Here is an 18892-nt window from a genome sequence, read left to right on the forward strand (position 1 = left end):
TGATCAAATAAATCATCAATGCGAGGCAAAGGATACTTGTTCTTAATTGTTACTTTGTTTAATTGCCTATAATCAATGCACATTCTCATCGGTTCAAACAAAATCGGTTCACCCCAAGGTGACACACTAGGCCGAATGAACCCCTTACCTAGGAGTTCCTGAAGCTGTTCTTTCAATTCTTTCAACTCTGCTGGTGCCATACGATATGGCGGGATAGAAATGGGCTGAGTGCCCGACACCAGGTCAATACCAAAATCAATATCCCTGTCCGGTGGCATGCCTGATAGGTCTGCAGGAAACACATTGGGAAAATCCCTCACAACTGGGACATAATCGATACTAGGAGTCTCAGCTCCAACATCCCTCACAAACGCTAGATATGAAAGACAACCCCTCCCAACCATACGTTGGGCCTTCAAGAAAGATATCACTCTACTAGGAACATAATCAGTCACACCACACCACTCGATCCGTGGTACACCTGGCATAGCCAAAGTGACTGTCTTAACATGACAGTCTAGAATAGCACGACACGGAGATAGCCAATCCATGCCCAAAATGACATCAAAATCCACCATGCTCAATAGCAATAGATCTACTCGGGTCTCCAGACCCCCAATAGTCACCACACATGACCGGCACACACGGTCTACAACAACAGTATCGCCCACCGGGGTAGATACATGAACAGGTAAAGCAAAAACTCATGGGGCTTAACCAAATAACGAGCAAAGTATGGTTACACATAAGAAAAGGTGGAACCGGGATCAAATAATATAGAGGCATCTCTGGGTAGACTAAAACAATACCTGTAATGACAGCATCTGAAGCAATAACATCTGGCCTACCTGGAAGTGCATAGAAACAGGCCTGACCGCCCCCTGATCGACCTCCCTATCTAGGGCGACCCCTAGCTGCCTGATCTCCACCCTTAACTGGCTGGGCGGGTGGTGAGGTAACTAGAGCAGAAGTCGAGGGTTGACCCCTCTACTGAGATGAACTAGTAATATGACGAGGACACTGCCTCCACACATGTCTAAACTCTCCACACTCAAAACAACTCCCAGGTGTTGGAGAAGGGGACTGAAGGGAACCTCTTGCACCGGAGTGACCAGCTGATGCACTCGACATAGAAGAACCCTGAGCTGACGGGGCACGAGATGAACTCTGGGCTAGAAGGGCACTAAGTGATGACTGGCCCTGCTGAGTACCGTGATAACCATGACCCGAAGATGCCCCACGATAACCTGGGCGAGCTAACTGAGCAGGACTGAAAGAACGACCTCTACCATGCTGAAACTGGCCCCTCGAAAGAGCACCACTGTAACTGCCCGATCCTCGAGGCCTCTTGGCCTCTCTCTCCTCTCGATCCTGACGGCGAACCGTCTCAATCTCGCGAGCGATATCGACCACCTCTTCGAACGTAGCACCCAACACCCTCTCTTGGGTCATAAAAATACAGAGATGATAATTAAGGCCATCAACAAATCTCCTGATCCTCTCACAATCTGTCGGAACCATCCAAATGGCATGACGAGCCAACTCAGAAAACCTCGACTCATATTGTGACACCGTCATATCCCCCTGTCGCAACCACTCAAACTGTCTATACAGCTCCTCTCTACGGGACTGCGGTACATACTTCTCCAAGAAGAGAGTAGAGAACTTATGCCAAGTAAGCGGCGCTGCTCCAACCAGCCTACGCCTCTCATATGCCTCCCACCAAGTGAAGGAAGACCCAGTAAACTGAAAGGTGGTAAATGCCACACCACTAGTCTCAAGAATCCCTACTGTACGGAGCATCCACTGACACTTATCAAGAAAACCCTGGGCATCCTCGACCTCAACACCACTGAATGACGGAGGCTGGAGTCTACCAAACCTCTCAAGACGACACTGCTCATCATCCGGCATAACTGGCACATTAAACTCCTGAGCTGGTACAACCGGCTGAGCTGGAGGTTCTCCCGGTGTCTGTAGTCCCTACACTACCTTCTTAGGTGTGCGAGCAGCGGGGGTTTGATTGCCTCCCCCGGCCTGTGAAGTAGCTGTTGCTGTAGTGGCTAAAACTGCCTGAGCCAGGCCAGAGCAAACTGATAAGATCTGTGCCAAGGCCTCCTAAAGATCCAGAATCACGATGGGCACTGCTTGTGCCTGAACCGGTGCTGCTGGAGCATCCATAGCTGGAGCCTGATCTGGAGCTAGGGCAACTAGTGGATCTACAGGTGCTGCCCTTGCTGCTCTACCTTTGCCGCGACCACGACCACGTCTACGGCCCCTGGTGGTCTCAGATGGTGGCACTGGTTGGTCGTCCACCTCGTCCGGTAGCTCGCGTACTCACCATCTGTGAGAGAATGGAATAATAGAAGTTAAGTACTCAAACCAACAAGTTCGCACGACAAGAGTTTCAAGAATATGAAGTTTTTCCTAAAAAGGTTCTACAGCCTCTCGAGGATAAATACAGACATCTACGTACCGATCTTCGAGACTCTTCTAAACCCACTCATGACTCGTGACACCTATGTAACCTACGCTCTGATACTAACTTGTCACGACCCAATTCTTGAACCTGGTCGTGATGGAGCCTCTCGTAAAGACAAAGCTAGCCAGACCAAAACGGAACACTTTTTTAAGCAGTTAATTATCATAAACAGTAATAAACATAATATAATATCCATAATTTGCGGAATTAATGATAACCTCAGTAAGAACCATTCCGACACAGCCCAAACCGGGGTGTCACAAGTCATGAGCAACTAAGAAATCTAGATACAAGTCTACTGAACACTAAATCCGATACAATAATTCTAAAAACATGAAAATGATAATATAAGGGAGGCGGGGCTGCGAACGCCAATAGCTACCTCGTAATCTCCAAATCACTGCATGGACTGGGAGAATCAGCACTTAGGAGCGGACTCTGCAATGCCTGAATCTGCACACATGGTGCATGGAGTAATGTGAGTACTCCGACTCAGTGAGTAATAATTATAAATAATGGCTGAAAGTATGAAAACACGTAAAGGCACAAAGCAATTTCATTTCAAGCAGTAAAATCACTTAAAGCAGTAAATCAGTGAAGAAATCAAATGATATCCCTTTTTAAAACAAGTAAAACAGGTAATTTAACAGGTAAATAACAAGTAGAAATCCGCCCCTCGGGCACAGTATCAATCGCTCAGAACAATATCAGCCCCTCGGGCTCTCTCTCAATACAGTATCAGCCCCATCGGGCTCAATATCAATCACTCAGAACAGTATCAGCCCCTCGGGCTCACTCTCAAATCATAATGGGTACCCGCGCTCACTGTGGGTGTGCAAACTCCGGAGGGGCCCCTTACGACCCAAGAGCTATATCAAGCCATCCTGTGACATCATCACTCGGCACTCGGCCTCACATCACTCGGCACTCAGCCTCACATCACTCAAGCCACCACATGGCATATAAAGTATCTCAGGCACTCGACCTCATATCACTCAGCATATCCTCACATATGGCCCTCGGCCTCACTCAGTCCGAAAATCATCACAAGCCCTTTGGGCATTAGTAAAATAGTGGTTCTTAGCCCAAAACATGATGTGGAAATATCAATTAAGTTTCAAATCTAAGTAAAAGTGGTTGAGTTTGTAAAACAGTAGATATCAACAAGATTGAGTTCAAATAATATGTCAAGCAGTGAGGGAAACAGTGATAAAAATCCCCGAAGGGTCCAAATAGTTCGCACAAAGCCCAAATATAGCAATCAGCCCAAATCATGATGATAACAAATATATTTCAGTTAAATACGCGGTAACAATCATCAATCGAGACGGACCAAGTCACAATCCCCAGTAGTAAAGGAACCCACGCTCATCATCCATCGCGTGTCTCACCTTAATATAACACTACGATGTGCAATCCGGGGTCTAAAACCCTCAGGACATCATTTACAATCATTACTCACCTCGAATCGGCAAATTCTCTAGCTCGCGATGCCTTTGCCCTTCGAATTGGCCTCCACGCACGTCGAATCTATCTAAATCAGAACGAATACGTCACAATATGCTAAGGGAACAAACCCCAAGAGAAAACATTCGAAAAATATCAAAAATCCCGAAATTAGCAAAACCCGAGCCCCGGGCCCACGTCGCGGAATAGGTAAAATTTACATTTTCAGAATCCTCATACACTCACGAGTCTAACCATACCAAAATTATCATATTCCGATACCATTTGGTCCTTCAAATCATCATTTTACATTTTTGAAAGGTTTCATAATTTTCTTCCCAAATTCCATCCCAAATCACGAACTAAATGATGAATTCAGTGATAGATTCATGCATTCTAGCCAAATCTGCGTTAAAATCACTTACCCCGATGAATTTCTTGAAAAACCTTCAAAAAATCGCCAAAAATCCGAGCTCTGTAGGTCAAAATATTAAATAAAACCCAAAACCTCGTATTTATAGAGTACCCCTCAGATTTCAATCTTCGCGGGCTGCACCAAAATCGACTACGGTCCACATAAGCCAGTGCGGTCCGCGCATAAACAACCGCGACCGCATAGGCCTTCCTCTGTAGTGACAGGCCTTAGTATTTTGGCCATAAAATTTTCTACAAATGTCCAAATTGCAATATCTTTACCTTTCTTGAAACTAGACATGAAGTGCTACAATGTTTGTTTTTGAATCATCTCGAAATTCCTTGTATATCAAAAGATATGAGCTTCCGAAATAGGACCAACGAATCGTTTCCCAACGCGGTCGCACACCATTTTGTGCGGTCCTCATGACACCTACCGCGGCCACACTTCTTTTTGTGCGGTCCGCACAGCACATACCGCGGCCGCACTTCTTTTTGTGCGCACCGCACGGGTGGTTTCCGAGGCCTGCAACCCTCCTAGACCTGCTACAGCTATGATTTTCGGCCTAAAACATCCCAGAACCTACCCGGGACCCCCGAAACTTCAAACTAATTGTACCAACACATCCCATGACATCGTTCAAACTTGTTCAACACTTCGGAACGCTTACAACAACATCAAATCACCAATTTAACATAGGATTCAAGCCTACGAACTCCAAGAACTCTTAAATTATGCTTTCGATCAAAAAGAGTCTATCAAATCTCGTCCGAATGACCTAAAATTTTGCACACACATCCCAAATGACACAACGAAGCTAATGTCATTCTTGGAATTCCATTCCGACCCTTATGTCAAAATCTCGCCTATCAACCGAAATCGCCAAAATATCAACTTCGCCAATTTAAGCCTAAATCTTCTCTACAACTCCAAAACCCATTCCGATCGCGCTCCTAAGTCAAAAATTATCTCCCGAAGCTAACTGAACCATTGGAACTCACATCCGAGCCCTCTAACTCATAAGTCAACATCTGATTGGCTTTTCCAACTTAAGCCTTCTTAAAAGAGACTAAGTGTCTCATTTCTTACCAAAACCACACCAAACGCAAACCAATCAACTCGACCACATAAAACATGGATAATGAAACATAAAGAAGCAAAAATGGGGGAAAAAGAGCGGTAAGTCATGAGATGACTGGTCGGGTCGTCACACTTTTCCTTAGAGTGCGACTCCGAAGCCCATTCCTAAGACGTTCTGTATGCCGGATATACCTAAATACAATGGGACCACCGATCCTAATGAACACATGATGTCGTACACATGCGAAATAAAGGGAAATAACTTAGAACACGATGATATCGAGTCCACTTTGTTGAAAAAAATTGGAGAAGCTTTATCAAAGGGAGCAATGATTTGGTATCACAACCTGCCACCAAATTTCATCGACTCATCTGCCATGTTAGCAGATTATTTCGTGAAAGCACACACTGGGTCCATAAAGGTTGCAACAAGAAAATCAGACGTTTTCAAGATAAGACAAAGGGACAACGAAATGCTAAGGGAGTTCGCATCCCGATTTCAAATGGAACGCATGGAGTTGTCGCCGGTCACAGATGATTGGGCAGTCCAAGCTTTCAACCAAGGGTTGGACGAGCGGAGTTCGATAACATTACAGCAGTTGAAACAAAATTTTGTTGAGTATCCGGCTGTAACTTCGGCAGATGTGCACAATAGATCAATCGAAGATCAGGGTCGAGGACGACCAATTATTACTTACGATTTTATGAAATTTAGAATATTAGTTATAGAGAAATCTCAACATGCGCGTTCTCTTTACATTAATTTTTTCTAAGAAAATTATGAATAAGGATAGAGAACTTGCAGTGGATAGCTTGCAATAATCTGCTAATGACACATCACTAGTTGAGCTAGACAGTCATGAAGAAGCATTGAACGATGAATGTTGGATTCTAGCAATGCAAAATTTGTTGAGCGAATTTGAAAGAATAAAAAATATGGATCCAGTACCAAGATAAGGAGTTGCAATCATGGATATCTAAAGCCTGACAAGATTGGTAAGGTTGTGAAAATTATGTGTAAACTTGTCGCCCAAGGTTTCACAAAAAGGTTTATTTTTTCCTAGAGAATTTTATTAGAACATCATTTTTCATGTGCATATTACAAAGTTTGTAAACCATTTTTGTATGGATGTTGAAATATTTTTTTAAATGGTTTGAAAATTGCATAACATATTCTCTAGCCTTTCTCTGAAATCGAAGGTTTTTGAATCACATTCTTGTGACCAAGACTAGTTATCATTTGAAACAAATTCATGCATATCATCTAACGATTATTCTTTCCAAAGATGCATTTACAAGAGCATATTTTTTTGGTAAGACTAACCAAAGGCATGTCAAGATTTTTAAGTCTCTAGAAGATGATCGATTTGGAAATGAGTATGATGGAGAATTAACCTTCATCTTCACATTCCAAATAATGCGAATCAAGGAGAAAATTAGTAAGTCCAACGATCAAATAAACCAAGGTATGACAAGCTCTCTATTTGTTTTTGTTTTTTGACAAATATTTTGGTATACCTGATCCCATAATTTCTCTTTATAGTACCACATAAGATTTTTGCTTGACATTTTAAATTATGGATTATTGTGTGCAAGAACTAACTGCTTTGATCTAGTTGGATATTTTTAGATGCAAACCTTGCAGACAACAAAGTGGACTGAATTAAAAAAATGGCATGGAGATTTTTTCTAAAACTCTCATGTTATGAAAAGGACAAACTAGAGTACAACACATAACATATGTCATTAGATTGCTTGTGACATAAAGTATTTTGGAAATCTGCCTCGAGGACATTGACTATCATCTTGAAGATATTTCCTTACATTTACTAAAGAAGTTGGTATGATAATGATATCCTAGTGTATCCTTTTTAGTAAAAATGATTCTTTATCATCTTACTTCTTTTGTGTTTATCATTTGTGTGATTTCAAGTCTATGATAGCATGTCTGCGGTTCGAGTCTATTAGAATTATTTCAATCGATTCAAAATTGTGTCGTCCAGCTCTATGTTATTAGAAGTCTAATAATTCTCTTCAAATATTTGAAATTGTTTTTGGTTGACCTAAAATGAACTACAATTTCTCGTGCTTTGTATGGTCAGCAATGATTTGATTACTCAAAAAATTTTCCAACTGAATCAAACCTTTGTTATTAATTGCTTAGTGTATATTATACTTGTCGTTGGTTTTACTTTAAAACTGGATGAATTAATGGATTGTGCATTTATCTAATTGAGAGATTCTTGGAATATAGATTTTTTATGCTTTATTATTGGTTCTAGTAATTTATATCCTATTCCACCCTTTTGATGATGACAAAAGGGGGAGAAAATAGTGTGTACAAAAGTTCAAAAACTTAGGTAGAATGTATGGAGACAGGGGGAGTATAACTGAGGAATGCATAGAGTGAGGGGGAGTTCACACTTGATGTACTACATGCATTTCGAGAAGATGATTTCAGGGAAGTAACCAGTTTATCTATTGCCTTTAATTAAGTCTTTGACTAAATTCTCTTATTTTGTACGCAATAATTTGCCATCATTAAAAAGGGAGAGATTGTTAGCTTCATGGTTTCACGTATTAATTTTGATGATAACAAATTAACATAATTATTAATCAAAGAACATTTACTTGTGGTAATCTTATTTTTTGTATAGGTATTTGGTGGAGATCAAGGTAATCTTAATTTATTATGAAGTTGAAGAAGAAAGCATTTACTATGGATGTTATTTTTAGAGAATACTATTGAAGATATCTTGGGATGATTTTGTCATGACCCTAAACCGACCCGGTCGTGATGGCGCCTATCGTGGAACTAGGCCAGCCGACACATTCACAATTAAAATCCACATTTCATTTAAAAACTTAAGTAAAACCATTTTTCAACTGAAATCTGATAAAGATATAAAGCTAAAATCAAATAAAATATAAGCCCGACCTTGGGTGTCACTAAGTCATGAGCAATGCTACAATAGTTCTGAACAAGACAAGACCAAAACAGTCTGGAAATAACAACAAAGTACTAATAGAAAGATAGAGAAGGAGAAAATCGGAATTGTGGTCGCCAGGCAGCTACCTCGCTATCTCCGTGAAGTCCGCGACTGGAATAGTCAACAGCCGCTACCGTGCCCTGAGATACCTGGATCTGCACACAAGGTGCAGGGGGTAACGTGAGTACACTAACTCAGTAAGTAACAAGTCCAAACTATGGACTGACAGGTTGTGACGAACCAAACCTCAACAAGTAATACAATTAAACTGTACAGAAAAGTAGACATGCCTGCAGTTCAAGTAGAAACTTAGTAGTAAATAAATACAGTATGAATAGTATGGAGTATAAAGCTCAGGAATCTCTATGTACCAATGCATAAATGGCATGACCAATGTTCTGTGTACCTCCACTCACAAGTTCCCAACCACTCGGTACTGTATATGGCCATCCGACCCAGGGAAGATCCATCCTGGAATATATACACATCACTGATCGCAGTCATCTAGTACCGAGGAAGGCTATTCCAGCCCTATGGAGAAGATCCATCTCTAGGTATAAATACTTCGGACAAGATCCATGTACAGGGAAGATCCATCCCTCAATATCATCAACTATGCTCACTGGGGGTGTAAAGTCTCCAGAGGGGCTCCTTTCAGCCCAAGCGCTATAACAATCCAACGAAGGCATAATCAATATCTTGCTGTGGCGTGCAGCTCGATCCCATACTGTCACTCAATATCAGGCTCTCGGCCTCACTCAGTCATCACTCTCCAGTCTCTCATACACGGGCTCAAAATGTCATGATACTAGCACGAACAATGATATGATGTGTCAAATAACAATAATCGACACTGAGGCATGATATAATATGCATGAACAAGACTGAGTACAGAATATCAATGAAGCTAATGATATGACAGCAAGAAATGACCTCTCGGGTCTCAACAGTATTGGCGTGAAGCCTTAACATGATAATTAGCATGATTTACATCTCATTAACTTAATCACATAATTATGACACATATATCAGCAAGAAAGAGTCACTAAGCGATGCCATGGAATGATCCAGGCCGCGATTCTCATGGTGCACGCCCACACGCCCATCACTTGACATTTGCGTCACCTCAATAGTAGTCATAGAAAACACAGTTCGGGGTTTCGAACCCTTATAGCCAAGTTTGGAAGCGTTACTTGCCTCAAATCAAGCCAAACTCTAGCCCTCGACACCCTTACCTCTTGATTCGGCCTCCAAATACCCCGAATCTAACCAAAATCAGTATATATCATTAATTCACGCTAAAAGAACAAAGCCTAAGCAAAAATAATCAAATTAATTCAAAATTTTCAAAACTGGCCAAAACCCGACCCCTGGGCCCACGTCTCGAAATTTGATAAAAATCACATCTCTAGAATTCTTATCTATACCACAAGTCCATACATACCAAAAACATCAAAATCGAACCTCAAATGGCCCCTCAAATCCCCATTCAAATCTCTCCAAAACTCAAGCCCTAGCCTTCAATTTTAAACCTTAAATCCCACTAGTTTCATGTCTATATTGTTAGAAATCACCATAGAATTGAGTATTGAGTTCAAAAACCTTACCTCTAAGTGTTACCCCTTGAATCCTTCTTCAATTCCGCTCTAAAAGCTCCAAATCCGAACACAAATGGTGGGAAAATGACAAAATTTTGCAAAGGCCTCTATTTATACTTTCCGCCCAACAAAAGCGCACATGTAGTACCAATGTCGCATCTGCGGTCCGCACCTGCGGACAAATCTCTGCTTCTGTGGACTTTCACTTAAAATCCCTCATCCACACATGCGATCAATCCACCGCACATGCGGGCTCGCAGGTGCATCTCAACTTCCACTTCTTCGATGCCCCAACCGCATCTATGGCCTTTCCTCGCTTCTGCGATCATCACACCTGCGATCCTCTATCCGTAGGTGCGGCAACAATAGAAGCAGCAAAAATTGTGCAACTCCAAATCAACTCCAAACCTTCCGTCAACCATCCAAATCTATCCCGAGGCCCTCGGGACCTCAACCAAACATGCCAAAAAGTCACATATCATCATTCAAACTTATTCCAATCTTCAGAACACTCAAAACGACATCAAAATATCAAATCACCCTCGGATTCAAGCCTAAGGATTCCAAAACTTTCGAATTCTGCCACCGATCCAAAAACCTATCAAAACTCATCCGAATGACCTGAAATTTTGCACACACGTCACAAATTACACAAGGACCTACTCCAATTTCTAAAAATCTATTCCGACCCAGATATCAAAATTTCCACTGCCAACCAGAAAATGCCAAATTTCCAATTTCGCTAATTCAAGCCTAAATCTACCGTGGACCTCCAAAATATATTTCGATCACGCTCCTAAGTCCCAAATCATCTAACGAATCTATCTAAACCATAAAAACCCCATTCCGAGATCATTTGCTCACAAGTCAACTTTCGGTTGACTTTACCAACTAAATCACCAACTTAAGAGACTAGGTGTCTCATTCCACTCTAAAACCACTCCGAACACAACACAACCAATACGATATGATCAAATACGATTGAACAACACACATAAAAGCAGAAATGGGGAAATAGAGCGGTAACTCATGAAACGACCACCAGGTCATTACAGATTTGCTTATTGTATGGAAAGAAAAATCTTCTAGCTATTAAGGGCAAGGATTCAGAAAATCCAGAAAGGAAAATATTCCATGATTACCTTCAAGATTCAAACATTTGAATTGAATTTCAAATGTTAAATGGCTTACTGCATTTCTAGTAGAAATCTCTACTGAAGGAAAGATTTTTCAATATCATAGAAGGAAGCTTGCTAGAATCACGAAGAAGTTCTATTATTTTATGGAAGAAAAATACTACATAGAAAATATACTACAAGACCAAGGAAGAATATATTTTCTATGGAAAGAAAATATATTATGGATGTAGTACAATCTATACTACGGAAAGAGATTATTTTTCAAGATCAAGAAAGGAATATTTTCAATATAATAGGAGAAAAATATATTTTCTATGGCAAGAAAATATCTATATTATGGAAGATTATTTTACAAGATCAAGAAAGGAGTATTTCCAATAGGAGTTCAAAGATGCTACTATTATTTATGAAAAAATATTCTTAATACATTTCCCCTTGGGTGTGGAAAGAGAATAATGTGTGTAAATAAATTTGAGTTCCATATAAAGAATGACTATTGCTCTTATGGAAATTCATGAATATTGAATCAAGACTATGGAAGGTTGAAAAAGATGCACGTGGAGATGCAGTTATGAAATGCAAAATTTTCTAAAGAAGATCAACCAAGATATTGCTTGCAAATAAAAGGAAAATATTCTACTACCATAAAAGGAAAAGAATCCTCTACATAAGGATTCTCATGTTGGTGCTCAATGAAGAATTTACATATTCAAGAAAGGAAAGTGGAGACAATTAGGATCTGTCTAAATACAAGAAGTCAAACAAGGAAAGAAAATCAATATTGCAAAGATGCTTATATCCATCTTCAAAAGAGTGCCAAGTCAACATACTATCCATATTCATACAAGTGCTGGAGTTGCAAATATGGAAACAAATAAATGAGCAATGTTCAAATTCCCTTGGGTTATGCAATAGCCATAAAAAGTTGAAAGGGCTACAAATATAGAAGCTCTATGAAGGAAGAATGTACGCAACCTTCTATACAATTGTCTACCCAACTACAAGTTCTTTATTCTACTCTTAACAAGCATTATAATTCACTTTTGGATTTATTGTGTACATAAAAGAGAGAAGAGAGACAGAAAAAATTGGAGAGGCAGTGTGTCCGAGAGGTTGTGTCATTGTTCGTTTCTTTGGTAAAAACCAAAGGGTCATTGTTGGTGAGCGAGTGAAAACCAACTCTTGTTCGTTGTAGGTGAGCGAATGAAAACCAACCCTGTCAACGTTGGTGGTGATCATTGAAAACCACAAAGGTTGTACTCAATTCAATTTACAAAGAGCTCTAAAAGACAACACTCTTTCAACCCAAGAGGATTGGATTAGGATACCACATTGGTTCCGAACCAGTATAAAAATTCATGGTGTCATTTACTTTATCGCTCTCATATTATATTCTGTTCATTTACTGTTTATTGTGATTAAAACTAGTTTAAATCGAAAGGACTAACAGTTCTGTGCAGGTTGTCTCTGCATAAGTCCACTAGGTCTAAAGAGGAGTCGACTAGAACTTTAAAAAGGCTACAATTCACCCTCCCCCCTTTTGTACATTCAGAAACTTCTCAAAATAGGATCCATTTGGGAGGTCAAATAACCCAAATGGTTAGCCAATGTAGTCGTAATCCCTAAAAAAGGGAACAAACTTAGAATGTGTGTAGATTATAAGGATTTAAACGAGGCATGCCCCAAAGATTCTTTTCCACTGCCTAATATCAATCGCATGATTGACGCTATGGCTAGCCACGAGATCCTTACTTTCTCAATGCCTATTTCGGATACAATCAAATTCAAATGAACCTGGAAGACCAGGAAAAGACTTCATTTATCACCAAATATGGAACATATTGTTATAATGTAATGCCCTTCGGGATAAAAAATGCAGGAGCTACTTACCGACGCCTAGTAAATAAGATGTTCGAAGAACAAATAGGAAAGTCAATGGAAGTTTATATTGATGACGTGCTAGTTAAGTCCTTGCGCACAGAGGACCATTTGGCTCATTTGCATGAAACGTTTGAGATTTTGAGGAAACATAACATGAAACTCAACCTCAAGAAATGTGCTTTCGGGGTCGGTTAGGGCAAATTCCTAGGCTTCATGGTGTCGAATCAAGGATAGAGATCAACCCCGATAAATCAAGGCCATTGAAGACATCACCGTGGATAGTGTAAAAGCCGTGTAGATGCTGACTGGACGTATAGGTGCTTTAGGCCGATCATCTCGAGGTCGTCGGATTGAAGCCACAAGTTTTTATCTCTACTCAAAAAGAAGAACGATTTCTCCTGGACCCCGGAATGCCAGTAGGCATTAGAGGAATTAAAGCGATACCTATCGAGCCCTCCACTGCTTCACACTCCGAAGGCAAATGAGAAACTTTACTTGTACATGGCAGCGTCGGAAATCGCGGTAAGTGGTGTCTTGGTTCAAGAAGAGCAAGGTAAGCAATTTCCCGTTTATTATGTGAATTGGACCTTAGGGGAAGCAGAACTAGATATCCATACTTAGAGAAGTTAGCACTTGCACTGATAAGTGCTTTTAGAAAGTTAAAACCATACTTTCAGTGTCACCCCATATGTGTGTTGACCACGTATTCCCTTCGTAATATTTTGCACAAGCCCGAACTAACAGGACGATTGGCCAAATGGGTCATCAAACTCAGTGGGTATGATATCGAGTATTAACCCCGAACAACCATCAAGTCTCAAATTTTGGCAGACTTCGTGGCCTATTTCACGCCAACCCTCGTACACGAAGTTGAAAAAGTACTTTTGTTAAAATCAGGCACATCATCGGGGGTATGGACCCTTTTCACAGATGATGCTTCGAATGTGAAGGGATCCAGGTTAGCAATAATTTTGAAGTTGCCCATGGGTAGCACTATTAGGCAGTCTATCAAAACTTCTAGGTTGACTAACAATGAGGCCGAATACTATAGACATGTAATTTTTGACCCGCCACGCCTTCAAGCTATATGTAACGACCCGACCGATCATTTTTAGCATTTGCACTTTGCTCGCCAGTTCTCAAGCATGACTAGCCCTGTATAATGTATTATGACTAATGTAAATCGTCGGTTTTGGTTTTCAGGTTAATCGGAATAGATATGAAAGAATGGTTCTCAGCTTGAAGATTTAAATTTGAAAGGTTTAACCAAGTTTTGGCTTCTAAGTATTTGATATCGGATTTGAATTTTTATGATTTGATTAGCTCCATTGGGTGATTTTGGACTTAGGAGTGTGTTCGGAATGTATTTTGGAGGTCCGTGATAAATTTATGCTTGAAATGGCTAAAAATGGAAATTTAAGTTTGGAAGTTTGATCGAGGGGTTGACTTTTTGATATCGGGATCAAAACCCAATTCTGGAAATTGGAATAGCTCCATTATGTCAATTATGACTTGTGTGCAAAATTTGGGGTCAATCGGACTTGATTTGATAGGTTTCGGTGTTGTTTGTGGAATTTGAAAGTTCCTAAGTTCTTAAGCTCGAATCCGAAGTTGATTTGGTGTTTTGATGTTGTTTTGAGTGATTTGAAGGCTCGACTAAGTGTTAATGATGTTATGGGAGGTGTTGGTATGTTTGGGTTGAGGTCCGAGGTTAGAGGGCCTCGGATGTGTTTCAGGTGAGTTTTGAGCGAGTCCGGGCATTATCGGAACTCAGGCATTGGTTTTGGTGCTTAAATTTACAGCCGAGGTGGAAGTTTTACCGCTGGGGGTGGTGGTTTTACTGCTGAGGGCAGTGGTTTTACTGCGGTCACGGAAAATGGTCCGCGGTCATGAAGAATCTGCAGGTCGTTGGTCCATCTTCAGAAGCTTATATCTTTTGATATACAAGGAATTTTGAGATGATTCAAAAACAAAAGTTGTAGAACATCGTGTCTAGTTTCCTTAAAGGTAAAGAAATCATAATTTGGACATCTGTAGAGAAAGTTATGGCCAAAATACTAAAGCCTATCTATGCAGCCACCAGAAGTGCGGTCAGCGGTGGTTTTTCCGCGGTCAGCGGTGATGGGAATCCGAGAGGTGCACTATATATATGAGATTTGAGGTTTTATTTCATATTTTGACCTAGAGAGCTCGGGTTTTGGTGATATTTTGAGAAATTTTCAAGAAAACCATCACGGTAAGTGATTCTAACTCAATTTGGCTAAGATACATGATTATAACGTAGGATTCATCATTTGAGTAAAGATTTGGGATGAAAATTTGGGAAAAATTGTGGAACTTCATAAAATGAATATTTGGGGTTTGAAGGCCGATTCAGAGTCAGAATTGAGTGAAACTAGTATGGATAGTCTCGTAATTGAATAGGTTGTCGGATTTTGAGACTTTGGTCGGATTTCGAGACGTGAGCTCGGGGGCCGGGTTTAAGCAATTTCTGTATTCTTGAGATAATTTGATTATTTTTGCTTGTACTTTGTTCCTTTAGCGTATATTGATGATAATATACTGATTTTGGTTAGTTTTGGGGTATTCGGAGGCCGATTTGAGAGGAAAAGGCATCGCTGGCTAGAGTTGGACCGGATAGAGGTAAGTAATGATTGTAAATGTTTGTCCTGAGGGTATGAAACCCCAGACTTCACATCGTTGTGCTATTATGAGGTGACACACACGCTTGATGATGAGCGTGAGATCGTGCACCATTGGGGATTGTGACTTAGTCCGTCCCGTATGACTAATTAGTCGCGTATTTGACTGAAAACTATTTGATTTCATTGTGTTTTGGAAAGTATTATCATGTTTTGGGTTGATTTCCATATTTGGGCCTCATGCCAACTATTTTGGACCCTTAGGGGGATTTTTATTACTGTTCCTCACTATTTTGACTTCATATTTGTACTCAGTCATGCTGTATTCTACTATTTTCATAACTCAGCCATGTTTACTCCGTTTTGATATATTTAAATGATATTTTGGGCTGAGCATCATGTTTTACTGTATCCCGAGTGGCTTGAGAGATTTCTGACTGAGTGAGGCCGAGGGCCTGCGTTGTGGGGATATTATGGGATCGGACTGCACGCCGCAGCAGTATGGTACTGATTTATGATTATGAGGCCGAAGGTCTGATTTGTATGCCACAATGTGGCTTGATATGAGGCCGAGAGCCTGTTTGATTATGCCACAAGATGACTTGTTATTGAGCTTGGGCCGTAAGGGGCCCACCCCTAGTGAGCGCGGATACCCAATGTGAGTGATATGTTGTAGCCCGAGGGGGTGTTGTTGTTTCATATTGATGCCCGAGGGGATTTTCTTGATCCATATTTGCCCAAGGGGCGGTTCTTGATTTATGTTATGCCCGAGGGGCTAATTACGAGTGATTGTGAGGTAGCCCAAGGGGATGGTTCTGTTGATATTATGCCCGAGAGGCGGTTTATGATACATGTTTTGCCTGAGGGGTTGTTTACGTTTTCCATCATTTTTACTCACTGTTTTATCTCTAGTTTGAAACTATAGAAAGTTGTTTTGAAAGGTTTTACCGAAACTGAGCATGATTTATGAAGTAAATGATTTCTGTATTGTGGTGGAAATATCCTGCATTTGTTGTAGCGTTTTGACGTGGTTTACGTGTTTTCTTACTGCTCAACTTTCATTTACTCGTATTGCTTACTGAGTTGGAGTACTCACATTACTCCCTGCACCTTGTGTGCAGATTCAGGTATTTCTGAACCCGGTAAGGGGTGTTGATTGCTCAATGGCAGAGTCATCGGAGTTGGCAAGGCAGCTGCTGGCATTCGCAACACTGCTTTTCTCCCCTCTTGTTTTTATTAGACTATATTTAGTACATTTTCAGACTTTTCGTTGTATTCAAACCTTAGTAGATGCTCGTGACTTGTGACACTCCGATGTCGGGTTTGTGTATTTTGTTTCCGCACTGTTCATTTAGACTTACATTATGGGATTATTAATTAATTAATGGCTTAAAAACGACTTTTATTGAATACTGATTGAATTCAGGATTTGTATCGGCTGGCCTAGTTTCACTATAGGCGCCATCACGACAGGGTCGGTTTTAGGGTCGTGGCACTTTATTAGCAGTTTTGCATATTTTATATATTTATTTGAGTTATTTGAATTTTTTAGGATTCTAATACACTGTTCTTATTGTTATTTTATTTAGTATTTGAAAAATTGAAAACACAAAATATAGTTTCAAGTCTATTTAATTTATGGTTAATTAGTACTTAATGTGGTAATACTGTTTTCACCTCTTTTTATCTATTTTTATTTTTGTATAATCTTGAAAAATACCCAAACAAATAATTTCACAATATAATATTATTTATTTTAATTAATTAGAGTTAGTTATGCATTTTATAGTATAGATTTTACATTATTTGTAAAAAAAATTAAGATTTTGGGTTGGAAAGACCCAATTTCATATAACCCAAAACATTGAGCCCAATACCTTTTACATCCAAATTAAAACCTTTTAAACCCCTAATTCCTACACCTCTAAGTATCAACCGTTCCTACCCTAAAAGACCCTAAAAATAAGAAAATCCGAAGACTCCTAAAGCTAAAAAAAAAGGGCAGCCACCCCCCTTTAGAGAATCATCACCTTCTTTTTCAAAAATTGGAAAATACCTTCGATTCTCCTAATTTCCAAATGTTTAGAATCTGATTTTTGTCATGAGAAAAAAATTCGACCCTTGCTTTCTTGCGGTGGTTCCGTTTGAGTCACTTGAGTCCAGTTAGTGAGGTCGCCAACGAGGTCGAGAAAATTTCTGCTTGAAGACATGCTATTCTCATTGTCTTTAGTCACTTCATTCATCAACAATAAGTATTTTGAAATGTCTAGAAGTTTTGTTTTACTACTTTATTAGGAGTACATGTTATGGAAATTTTTATTTTTGATAAGTTCCTTACTGTTGATATGATGTTGCGATTGCGATTTGATTAAATTAGTGTTCAAACCATGTTTTGCAACCCTTGGTTAGAAAATTGGCAATCTATAAGGAGATGATAATAATATTAATTGGATTAGTTATGTTATAAATGGATTTTTGAAATATTCACACTTAAAAATATGCAAAGGTGAAGAAATAACATTTTGCTTTAGAGGCCGAAAAGGGTGCCCAGAGGAGGACTAGAAAATAGATGTAGTTCTTGCTTGTATTAATATATAAAAGAATGTTCATAAGATTTTAGGTGTTCTTCAGTACTATTGGATAAATGGTGAAGTGGAGATTCAGACATTGTTGGGAATGACATTCTCTTGGATCAACAGATTATGATTGTTACTTGTTGGATATAACAGATGTTGGTAAGGAATTATTTTTTTAGTTGGAGATGCTAAATTCTAGGGATTAATCAATTTTATTGATTCAATCGCACTACCTCTTTCCAAATGCTTTCCTTTAACAAGTTAAATTTCATAATCAATGACCTCACAATAATCTTGAAATAGTTTAGGAAATAACTCATGAACATCCTAGCTTTCTTTAGGCGCGATTAATAATAAATCATCATGACTGTGGGTACGGTTCTCGTGGCATGGTCATGATACCTAATTTCCAATTCGAGTGTGCATTTCATGTGACCCGACTATAGCTTCGTATAATAACAAAATAAACATGTTTTAAATCGCGACTACATTTCATGTGACGCGATTCACAATGTGTACAAAAGTAGACGAGCACGTGTCATCACGACACGTTCAAATAAATTTCATAAATCCTAAAAGTGGTTAAATAATTAATTAAAAGTGGTAAAAGGAATAAAATGCACAATAGGTTCTAAACATGTAA

This window comes from Nicotiana sylvestris, chromosome 12, assembly GCF_000393655.2.
Source record: "Nicotiana sylvestris chromosome 12, ASM39365v2, whole genome shotgun sequence".
Taxonomy (NCBI): Eukaryota; Viridiplantae; Streptophyta; class Magnoliopsida; order Solanales; family Solanaceae; genus Nicotiana; species Nicotiana sylvestris.